The 11,849-nt window shown below is 41.3% G+C and overlaps 1 long non-coding RNA gene across 1 annotated transcript; it reads left to right on the top strand.

Annotated features, from left to right (window-relative positions):
* Nucleotides 1–3,241: 3,241 nt before the first annotated feature.
* Nucleotides 3,242–8,429, top strand: LOC127739039 (uncharacterized). The gene is made up of 3 exons (XR_008000252.1): nucleotides 3,242–3,381; nucleotides 6,237–6,592; nucleotides 8,199–8,429. It is a non-coding gene; the product is annotated as an uncharacterized LOC127739039 (long non-coding RNA).
* Nucleotides 8,430–11,849: the final 3,420 nt, after the last annotated feature.

Genomic DNA, 11,849 nt, shown 5'->3' with positions numbered 1-11,849 from the left:
TTCAGTGGGTCCTGCTCTGATTTTGAGCTATGTCCGGTGTCAAACTTTGCCGTACGAAGCTGGCGAGACTTGTCGAAAGAATGTACGGTCGACACGTAAAAAAAAAAATAATACAAACTTTGAACCCCTTCAATTCCCAGAAGGTCCTAACCCCCAAAAAATCATTTCAGTGGGTCCTGCTCTGATTCATTACCTTTCATTTGAGCTATGTCCGGTGTCGAACTTTGCCGTACGAAGCTGGCGAGACTTGTCGAAAGAATGTACGGTGGACACGTAAAAAAAAAAATAATACAAACTTTGAACCCCTTCAATTCCCAGAAGGCCCTAACCCCCAAAAAATCATTTCAGTGGGTCCTGCTCTGATTTTGAGCTATGTCCGGTGTCGAACTTTGCCGTACGAAGCTGGCGAGACTTGCCGAAAGAATGTACGGTGGACACGTAAAAAAAAAAATAATACAAACTTTGAACCCCTTCAATTCCCAGAAGGTCCTAACCCCCAAAAAATCATTTCAGTGGGTCCTGCCCTGATTTTGAGCTATGTCCGGTGTCAAACTTTGCCGTACGAAGCTGGCGAGACTTGCCGAAAGAATGTACAGTGGACACGTAAAAAAAAAATAATACAAACTTTGAACACCTCCACCGTACTTTCTTTCGGCGAGTCTCGCCAGCTTCGTACGGCAAAGTTCGACACCGGACATAGCTCAAATGAAAGGTAATGAATCAGAGCAGGACCCACTGAAATGATTTTTTGGGGGTTAGGACCTTCTGGGAATTGAAGGGGTTCAAAGTTTGTATTATTTTTTTTTTACGTGTCCACCGTACATTCTTTCGGCAAGTCTCGCCAGCTTCGTACGGCAAAGTTCGACACCGGACATAGCTCAAATGAAAGGTAATGAATCAGAGCAGGACCCACTGAAATGATTTTTTGGGGGTTAGGACCTTCTGGGAATTGAAGGGGTTCAAAGTTTGTATTTTTTTTTTACGTGTCCACCGTACATTCTTTCGGCAAGTCTCGCCAGCTTCGTACGGCAAAGTTCGACACCGGACATAGCTCAAATGAAAGGTAATGAATCAGAGCAGGACCCACTGAAATGATTTTTTGGGGGTTAGGACCTTCTGGGAATTGAAGGGGTTCAAAGTTTGTATTATTTTTTTTTTTACGTGTCCACCGTACATTCTTTCGGCAAGTCTCGCCAGCTTCGTACGGCAAAGTTCGACACCGGACATAGCTCAAATGAAAGGTAATGAATCAGAGCAGGACCCACTGAAATGATTTTTGGGGGTTAGGACCTTCTGGGAATTGAAGGGGTTCAAAGTTTGTTTTTTTTTTTTTTTTACGTGTCCACCGTACATTCTTTCGGCAAGTCTCGCCAGCTTCGTACGGCAAAGTTTGACACCGGACATAGCTCAAATGAAAGGTAATGAATCAGAGCAGGACCCACTGAAATGATTTTTTGGGGGTTAGGACCTTCTGGGAATTGAAGGGGTTCAAAGTTTGTATTATTTTTTTTTTTTACGTGTCCACCGTACATTCTTTCGGCAAGTCTCGCCAGCTTCGTACGGCAAAGTTTGACACCGGACATAGCTCAAATGAAAGGTAATGAATCAGAGCAGGACCCACTGAAATGATTTTTTGGGGGTTAGGACCTTCTGGGAATTGAAGGGGTTCAAAGTTTGTATTATTTTTTTTTTTTACGTGTCCACCGTACATTCTTTCGGCAAGTCTCGCCAGCTTCGTACGGCAAAGTTTGACACCGGACATAGCTCAAATGAAAGGTAATGAATCAGAGCAGGACCCACTGAAATGATTTTTTGGGGGTTAGGACCTTCTGGGAATTGAAGGGGTTCAAAGTTTGTATTATTTTTTTTTTTACGTGTCCACCGTACATTCTTTCGGCAAGTCTCGCCAGCTTCGTACGGCAAAGTTCGACACCGGACATAGCTCAAATGAAAGGTAATGAATCAGAGCAGGACCCACTGAAATGATTTTTTTGGGGGTTAGGACCTTCTGGGAATTGAAGGGGTTCAAAGTTTGTATTATTTTTTTTTTACGTGTCCACCGTACATTCTTTCGACAAGTCTCGCCAGCTTCGTACGGCAAAGTTCGACACCGGACATAGCTCAAATGAATGGTAATGAATCAGAGCAGGACCCACTGAAATGATTTTTTGGGGGTTAGGACCTTCTGGGAATTGAAGGGGTTCAAAGTTTGTATTATTTTTTTTTTTACGTGTCCACCGTACATTCTTTCGGCAAGTCTCGTCAGCTTCGTACGGCAAAGTTCGACACCGGACATAGCTCAAATGAAAGGTAATGAATCAGAGCAGGACCCACTGAAATGATTTTTTGGGGGTTAGGACCTTCTGGGAATTGAAGGGGTTCAAAGTTTGTATTATTTTTTTTTTTACGTGTCCACCGTACATTCTTTCGGCAAGTCTCGCCAGCTTCGTACGGCAAAGTTTGACACCGGACATAGCTCAAATGAAAGGTAATGAATCAGAGCAGGACCCACTGAAATGATTTTTTGGGGGTTAGGACCTTCTGGGAATTGAAGGGGTTCAAAGTTTGTATTATTTTTTTTTTTTACGTGTCCACCGTACATTCTTTCGGCAAGTCTCGCCAGCTTCGTACGGCAAAGTTTGACACCGGACATAGCTCAAATGAAAGGTAATGAATCAGAGCAGGACCCACTGAAATGATTTTTTGGGGGTTAGGACCTTCTGGGAATTGAAGGGGTTCAAAGTTTGTATTATTTTTTTTTTTTACGTGTCCACCGTACATTCTTTCGGCAAGTCTCGCCAGCTTCGTACGGCAAAGTTTGACACCGGACATAGCTCAAATGAAAGGTAATGAATCAGAGCAGGACCCACTGAAATGATTTTTTGGGGGTTAGGACCTTCTGGGAATTGAAGGGGTTCAAAGTTTGTATTATTTTTTTTTTTTACGTGTCCACCGTACATTCTTTCGGCAAGTCTCGCCAGCTTCGTACGGCAAAGTTCGACACCGGACATAGCTCAAATGAAAGGTAATGAATCAGAGCAGGACCCACTGAAATGATTTTTTTGGGGGTTAGGACCTTCTGGGAATTGAAGGGGTTCAAAGTTTGTATTATTTTTTTTTTACGTGTCCACCGTACATTCTTTCGACAAGTCTCGCCAGCTTCGTACGGCAAAGTTCGACACCGGACATAGCTCAAATGAATGGTAATGAATCAGAGCAGGACCCACTGAAATGATTTTTTGGGGGTTAGGACCTTCTGGGAATTGAAGGGGTTCAAAGTTTGTATTATTTTTTTTTTTACGTGTCCACCGTACATTCTTTCGGCAAGTCTCGCCAGCTTCGTACGGCAAAGTTCGACACCGGACATAGCTCAAATGAAAGGTAATGAATCAGAGCAGGACCCACTGAAATGATTTTTTGGGGGTTAGGACCTTCTGGGAATTGAAGGGGTTCAAAGTTTGTATTATTTTTTTTTTTACGTGTCCACCGTACATTCTTTCGGCAAGTCTCGCCAGCTTCGTACGGCAAAGTTTGACACCGGACATAGCTCAAATGAAAGGTAATGAATCAGAGCAGGACCCACTGAAATGATTTTTGGGGGGTTAGGACCTTCTGGGAATTGAAGGGGTTCAAAGTTTGTATTATTTTTTTTTTTTACGTGTCCACCGTACATTCTTTCGGCAAGTCTCGCCAGCTTCGTACGACAAAGTTTGACACCGGACATAGCTCAAATGAAAGGTAATGAATCAGAGCAGGACCCACTGAAATGATTTTTTGGGGGTTAGGACCTTCTGGGAATTGAAGGGGTTCAAAGTTTGTATTATTTTTTTTTTTTACGTGTCCACCGTACATTCTTTCGGCAAGTCTCGCCAGCTTCGTACGGCAAAGTTTGACACCGGACATAGCTCAAATGAAAGGTAATGAATCAGAGCAGGACCCACTGAAATGATTTTTTGGGGGTTAGGACCTTCTGGGAATTGAAGGGGTTCAAAGTTTGTATTATTTTTTTTTTTACGTGTCCACCGTACATTCTTTCGGCAAGTCTCGCCAGCTTCGTACGGCAAAGTTCGACACCGGACATAGCTCAAATGAAAGGTAATGAATCAGAGCAGGACCCACTGAAATGATTTTTTTGGGGGTTAGGACCTTCTGGGAATTGAAGGGGTTCAAAGTTTGTATTATTTTTTTTTTACGTGTCCACCGTACATTCTTTCGACAAGTCTCGCCAGCTTCGTACGGCAAAGTTCGACACCGGACATAGCTCAAATGAATGGTAATGAATCAGAGCAGGACCCACTGAAATGATTTTTTGGGGGTTAGGACCTTCTGGGAATTGAAGGGGTTCAAAGTTTGTATTATTTTTTTTTTTACGTGTCCACCGTACATTCTTTCGGCAAGTCTCGCCAGCTTCGTACGGCAAAGTTCGACACCGGACATAGCTCAAATGAAAGGTAATGAATCAGAGCAGGACCCACTGAAATGATTTTTTGGGGGTTAGGACCTTCTGGGAATTGAAGGGGTTCAAAGTTTGTATTATTTTTTTTTTTACGTGTCCACCGTACATTCTTTCGGCAAGTCTCGCCAGCTTCGTACGGCAAAGTTTGACACCGGACATAGCTCAAATGAAAGGTAATGAATCAGAGCAGGACCCACTGAAATGTTTTTTTGGGGGTTAGGACCTTCTGGGAATTGAAGGGGTTCAAAGTTTGTATTATTTTTTTTTTTTACGTGTCCACCGTACATTCTTTCGGCAAGTCTCGCCAGCTTCGTACGGCAAAGTTTGACACCGGACATAGCTCAAATGAAAGGTAATGAATCAGAGCAGGACCCACTGAAATGATTTTTTGGGGGTTAGGACCTTCTGGGAATTGAAGGGGTTCAAAGTTTGTATTATTTTTTTTTTTTACGTGTCCACCGTACATTCTTTCGGCAAGTCTCGCCAGCTTCGTACGGCAAAGTTTGACACCGGACATAGCTCAAATGAAAGGTAATGAATCAGAGCAGGACCCACTGAAATGATTTTTTGGGGGTTAGGACCTTCTGGGAATTGAAGGGGTTCAAAGTTTGTATTATTTTTTTTTTTTACGTGTCCACCGTACATTCTTTCGGCAAGTCTCGCCAGCTTCGTACGGCAAAGTTTGACACCGGACATAGCTCAAATGAAAGGTAATGAATCAGAGCAGGACCCACTGAAATGATTTTTTGGGGGTTAGGACCTTCTGGGAATTGAAGGGGTTCAAAGTTTGTATTATTTTTTTTTTTACGTGTCCACCGTACATTCTTTCGGCAAGTCTCGCCAGCTTCGTACGGCAAAGTTCGACACCGGACATAGCTCAAATGAAAGGTAATGAATCAGAGCAGGACCCACTGAAATGATTTTTTTGGGGGTTAGGACCTTCTGGGAATTGAAGGGGTTCAAAGTTTGTATTATTTTTTTTTTACGTGTCCACCGTACATTCTTTCGACAAGTCTCGCCAGCTTCGTACGGCAAAGTTCGACACCGGACATAGCTCAAATGAATGGTAATGAATCAGAGCAGGACCCACTGAAATGATTTTTTGGGGGTTAGGACCTTCTGGGAATTGAAGGGGTTCAAAGTTTGTATTATTTTTTTTTTTACGTGTCCACCGTACATTCTTTCGGCAAGTCTCGCCAGCTTCGTACGGCAAAGTTCGACACCGGACATAGCTCAAATGAAAGGTAATGAATCAGAGCAGGACCCACTGAAATGATTTTTTGGGGGTTAGGACCTTCTGGGAATTGAAGGGGTTCAAAGTTTGTATTATTTTTTTTTTTACGTGTCCACCGTACATTCTTTCGGCAAGTCTCGCCAGCTTCGTACGGCAAAGTTTGACACCGGACATAGCTCAAATGAAAGGTAATGAATCAGAGCAGGACCCACTGAAATGATTTTTTGGGGGTTAGGACCTTCTGGGAATTGAAGGGGTTCAAAGTTTGTATTATTTTTTTTTTTTACGTGTCCACCGTACATTCTTTCGGCAAGTCTCGCCAGCTTCGTACGGCAAAGTTTGACACCGGACATAGCTCAAATGAAAGGTAATGAATCAGAGCAGGACCCACTGAAATGATTTTTTGGGGGTTAGGACCTTCTGGGAATTGAAGGGGTTCAAAGTTTGTATTATTTTTTTTTTTTACGTGTCCACCGTACATTCTTTCGGCAAGTCTCGCCAGCTTCGTACGGCAAAGTTCGACACCGGACATAGCTCAAATGAAAGGTAATGAATCAGAGCAGGACCCACTGAAATGATTTTTTTGGGGGTTAGGACCTTCTGGGAATTGAAGGGGTTCAAAGTTTGTATTATTTTTTTTTTACGTGTCCACCGTACATTCTTTCGACAAGTCTCGCCAGCTTCGTACGGCAAAGTTCGACACCGGACATAGCTCAAATGAATGGTAATGAATCAGAGCAGGACCCACTGAAATGATTTTTTGGGGGTTAGGACCTTCTGGGAATTGAAGGGGTTCAAAGTTTGTATTATTTTTTTTTTTACGTGTCCACCGTACATTCTTTCGGCAAGTCTCGCCAGCTTCGTACGGCAAAGTTCGACACCGGACATAGCTCAAATGAAAGGTAATGAATCAGAGCAGGACCCACTGAAATGATTTTTTGGGGGTTAGGACCTTCTGGGAATTGAAGGGGTTCAAAGTTTGTATTATTTTTTTTTTTACGTGTCCACCGTACATTCTTTCGGCAAGTCTCGCCAGCTTCGTACGGCAAAGTTTGACACCGGACATAGCTCAAATGAAAGGTAATGAATCAGAGCAGGACCCACTGAAATGATTTTTGGGGGGTTAGGACCTTCTGGGAATTGAAGGGGTTCAAAGTTTGTATTATTTTTTTTTTTTACGTGTCCACCGTACATTCTTTCGGCAAGTCTCGCCAGCTTCGTACGGCAAAGTTTGACACCGGACATAGCTCAAATGAAAGGTAATGAATCAGAGCAGGACCCACTGAAATGATTTTTTGGGGGTTAGGACCTTCTGGGAATTGAAGGGGTTCAAAGTTTGTATTATTTTTTTTTTTTACGTGTCCACCGTACATTCTTTCGGCAAGTCTCGCCAGCTTCGTACGGCAAAGTTTGACACCGGACATAGCTCAAATGAAAGGTAATGAATCAGAGCAGGACCCACTGAAATGATTTTTTGGGGGTTAGGACCTTCTGGGAATTGAAGGGGTTCAAAGTTTGTATTATTTTTTTTTTTACGTGTCCACCGTACATTCTTTCGGCAAGTCTCGCCAGCTTCGTACGGCAAAGTTCGACACCGGACATAGCTCAAATGAAAGGTAATGAATCAGAGCAGGACCCACTGAAATGATTTTTTTGGGGGTTAGGACCTTCTGGGAATTGAAGGGGTTCAAAGTTTGTATTATTTTTTTTTTACGTGTCCACCGTACATTCTTTCGACAAGTCTCGCCAGCTTCGTACGGCAAAGTTCGACACCGGACATAGCTCAAATGAATGGTAATGAATCAGAGCAGGACCCACTGAAATGATTTTTTGGGGGTTAGGACCTTCTGGGAATTGAAGGGGTTCAAAGTTTGTATTATTTTTTTTTTTACGTGTCCACCGTACATTCTTTCGGCAAGTCTCGCCAGCTTCGTACGGCAAAGTTCGACACCGGACATAGCTCAAATGAAAGGTAATGAATCAGAGCAGGACCCACTGAAATGATTTTTTGGGGGTTAGGACCTTCTGGGAATTGAAGGGGTTCAAAGTTTGTATTATTTTTTTTTTTACGTGTCCACCGTACATTCTTTCGGCAAGTCTCGCCAGCTTCGTACGGCAAAGTTTGACACCGGACATAGCTCAAATGAAAGGTAATGAATCAGAGCAGGACCCACTGAAATGTTTTTTTGGGGGTTAGGACCTTCTGGGAATTGAAGGGGTTCAAAGTTTGTATTATTTTTTTTTTTTACGTGTCCACCGTACATTCTTTCGGCAAGTCTCGCCAGCTTCGTACGGCAAAGTTTGACACCGGACATAGCTCAAATGAAAGGTAATGAATCAGAGCAGGACCCACTGAAATGATTTTTTGGGGGTTAGGACCTTCTGGGAATTGAAGGGGTTCAAAGTTTGTATTATTTTTTTTTTTTACGTGTCCACCGTACATTCTTTCGGCAAGTCTCGCCAGCTTCGTACGGCAAAGTTCGACACCGGACATAGCTCAAATGAAAGGTAATGAATCAGAGCAGGACCCACTGAAATGATTTTTTTGGGGGTTAGGACCTTCTGGGAATTGAAGGGGTTCAAAGTTTGTATTATTTTTTTTTTACGTGTCCACCGTACATTCTTTCGACAAGTCTCGCCAGCTTCGTACGGCAAAGTTCGACACCGGACATAGCTCAAATGAATGGTAATGAATCAGAGCAGGACCCACTGAAATGATTTTTTGGGGGTTAGGACCTTCTGGGAATTGAAGGGGTTCAAAGTTTGTATTATTTTTTTTTTTACGTGTCCACCGTACATTCTTTCGGCAAGTCTCGCCAGCTTCGTACGGCAAAGTTCGACACCGGACATAGCTCAAATGAAAGGTAATGAATCAGAGCAGGACCCACTGAAATGATTTTTTGGGGGTTAGGACCTTCTGGGAATTGAAGGGGTTCAAAGTTTGTATTATTTTTTTTTTTACGTGTCCACCGTACATTCTTTCGGCAAGTCTCGCCAGCTTCGTACGGCAAAGTTTGACACCGGACATAGCTCAAATGAAAGGTAATGAATCAGAGCAGGACCCACTGAAATGATTTTTGGGGGGTTAGGACCTTCTGGGAATTGAAGGGGTTCAAAGTTTGTATTATTTTTTTTTTTTACGTGTCCACCGTACATTCTTTCGGCAAGTCTCGCCAGCTTCGTACGGCAAAGTTTGACACCGGACATAGCTCAAATGAAAGGTAATGAATCAGAGCAGGACCCACTGAAATGATTTTTTGGGGGTTAGGACCTTCTGGGAATTGAAGGGGTTCAAAGTTTGTATTATTTTTTTTTTTTACGTGTCCACCGTACATTCTTTCGGCAAGTCTCGCCAGCTTCGTACGGCAAAGTTTGACACCGGACATAGCTCAAATGAAAGGTAATGAATCAGAGCAGGACCCACTGAAATGATTTTTTGGGGGTTAGGACCTTCTGGGAATTGAAGGGGTTCAAAGTTTGTATTATTTTTTTTTTTACGTGTCCACCGTACATTCTTTCGGCAAGTCTCGCCAGCTTCGTACGGCAAAGTTCGACACCGGACATAGCTCAAATGAAAGGTAATGAATCAGAGCAGGACCCACTGAAATGATTTTTTTGGGGGTTAGGACCTTCTGGGAATTGAAGGGGTTCAAAGTTTGTATTATTTTTTTTTTACGTGTCCACCGTACATTCTTTCGACAAGTCTCGCCAGCTTCGTACGGCAAAGTTCGACACCGGACATAGCTCAAATGAATGGTAATGAATCAGAGCAGGACCCACTGAAATGATTTTTTGGGGGTTAGGACCTTCTGGGAATTGAAGGGGTTCAAAGTTTGTATTATTTTTTTTTTTACGTGTCCACCGTACATTCTTTCGGCAAGTCTCGCCAGCTTCGTACGGCAAAGTTCGACACCGGACATAGCTCAAATGAAAGGTAATGAATCAGAGCAGGACCCACTGAAATGATTTTTTGGGGGTTAGGACCTTCTGGGAATTGAAGGGGTTCAAAGTTTGTATTATTTTTTTTTTTACGTGTCCACCGTACATTCTTTCGGCAAGTCTCGCCAGCTTCGTACGGCAAAGTTTGACACCGGACATAGCTCAAATGAAAGGTAATGAATCAGAGCAGGACCCACTGAAATGTTTTTTTGGGGGTTAGGACCTTCTGGGAATTGAAGGGGTTCAAAGTTTGTATTATTTTTTTTTTTACGTGTCCACCGTACATTCTTTCGGCAAGTCTCGCCAGCTTCGTACGGCAAAGTTTGACACCGGACATAGCTCAAATGAAAGGTAATGAATCAGAGCAGGACCCACTGAAATGATTTTTTGGGGGTTAGGACCTTCTGGGAATTGAAGGGGTTCAAATTTGACATTCAAAGTGTACGGTCTTTTTTTAATCAAAAAAATCTTTACATTTCTTTTAAGTAAGGCTGCATGCCGTACAAAATAGTGCACGTATACTTTCAATTCAAAATATAGTTTGTGGGCATGAAATGTACTCTTACAGTTTGTTATTTTGTATGTTTTCATTTTCAGTATAGGGAATAGACATTAAAAGTTCCTTTTCTAGAAAATAAAGGATATTTGAGGATGCCGAGTGTATGGAAAGCCAGTATATAGTTATTCTTTCGCACATAATATTTTTCTTATTTCGTTTATTTGAAAGCTGATACATTGTACAAAGGTACAGGTTTAAGTGAACTCACATTAAATAGGTTATTCTATGCTCCGCCTACGACAGTAAAGCCCATAGTATTATCTGGTTTTTGTGTTCGTTCGTTAATTCGTTTGTCCGTCCATTCATACTGCATTAAGATGACGTTAGTGTTGAATCTAGTCAAAGATGACGTTGTAGTCTGGTCAACTTGAAACTAGGTACACATGTTCATTAAAATATGTACTTTTTAAATTATTTACGGTTCACTGAATATTGAAAACGATTGTGCGAGCAAATCATCATAAACAAACACTCTTTTTTTTATTATTCAAATTCTAAAAACTCTTTAGCTTTTTATTCTGATTTCTAAACCGCAAAGTACTATTGTATAACCATTATGTTCTTAGGGGATATACGCTCCGTTTTTAATATTTTGTTTACAATAATTGATTTATCTTTGCGATCTCGGATTAGAGTTTGGAAAACAGAGAAAACGTAAAGAAGACGTCAAAATATGGATTACTTTATTTCCCAACTAGTCCCTCTCCCGATAGAATAAACTCCGGAGAGGGGCGCACCTTTATTTATATAAATACATATAGTATGTGTTCGAATGTAGGGGAATAAACATAGTTCGTTAACAAAGAATGTTCCTTAGCTTTTTGCGTGTTTTTCGCTGTGCATTTACTGATTTTGTGTCATGGAGGGATACCCTATATCCTTTGTTTTTCTATTGTATTAAAATGTTTTGACTTTTACGATTTTCTGGCACGTTATATTTTACTCATTGATATTGATGCAGACATTTAGCAACCAAACTAGTTAGTGCATTCAGCTACAAACGTCATTCGTATTGTAGTGTCCCTTCTCCCTTAATTTGATGGACATTTCTGATCATTTAAACGTTAAAAAACAATATATATACCGTACTGGTAGATAGATTTTCTTTTTAACAGAACGTTGTTTCATAATGTGGTGTTGTGGTTTTTTCATATACCACATAATGATTCTTAGACAAGTTGATTCTCATTGTGTTCTTTAGTGGTCGCTAGAATTGGTCGCTAGCTTGATTGGTCGCTAGAATTGGTCGCTAGCTTGAGTCTGGTGTTTTAAAATATTATATCTTTCACATTGTTTTGAGTATATTAAAGGTTCAACCTACCATTTTATAAAACTGTGATTTCATTGCGTCTAGTCTGTAAAAAGGATGTCAATTAGAGAAACCAATACTATTGGGACTTTGATTTTGAGAACAACAAAAAATGCATCTAGGGTATGTAATTGTTAGATATCTACATGTTTAAGAGGGATATATAATTGGTTGTAGATTTGGCATTTTATTTTATTATGATGTCAGATTTAGATGTTGACTTGAGGAGTAGAGGTCGATAAGAGACCGGACCTCAATCGAAGTCTTACATAACGAGATTACCTTTAAACTTTTAAACTTTAACTTTATTGCCATATAAATCAGTTTAAAAAAAAATTGTGACATTGACATA

The sequence above is a fragment of the Mytilus californianus genome, unplaced genomic scaffold, assembly GCF_021869535.1.
Source record: "Mytilus californianus isolate M0D057914Y unplaced genomic scaffold, xbMytCali1.0.p SCAF_4, whole genome shotgun sequence".
NCBI lineage: Eukaryota > Metazoa > Mollusca > Bivalvia > Mytilida > Mytilidae > Mytilus > Mytilus californianus.
This window is presented reverse-complemented; position numbering and strand designations above follow the sequence as displayed.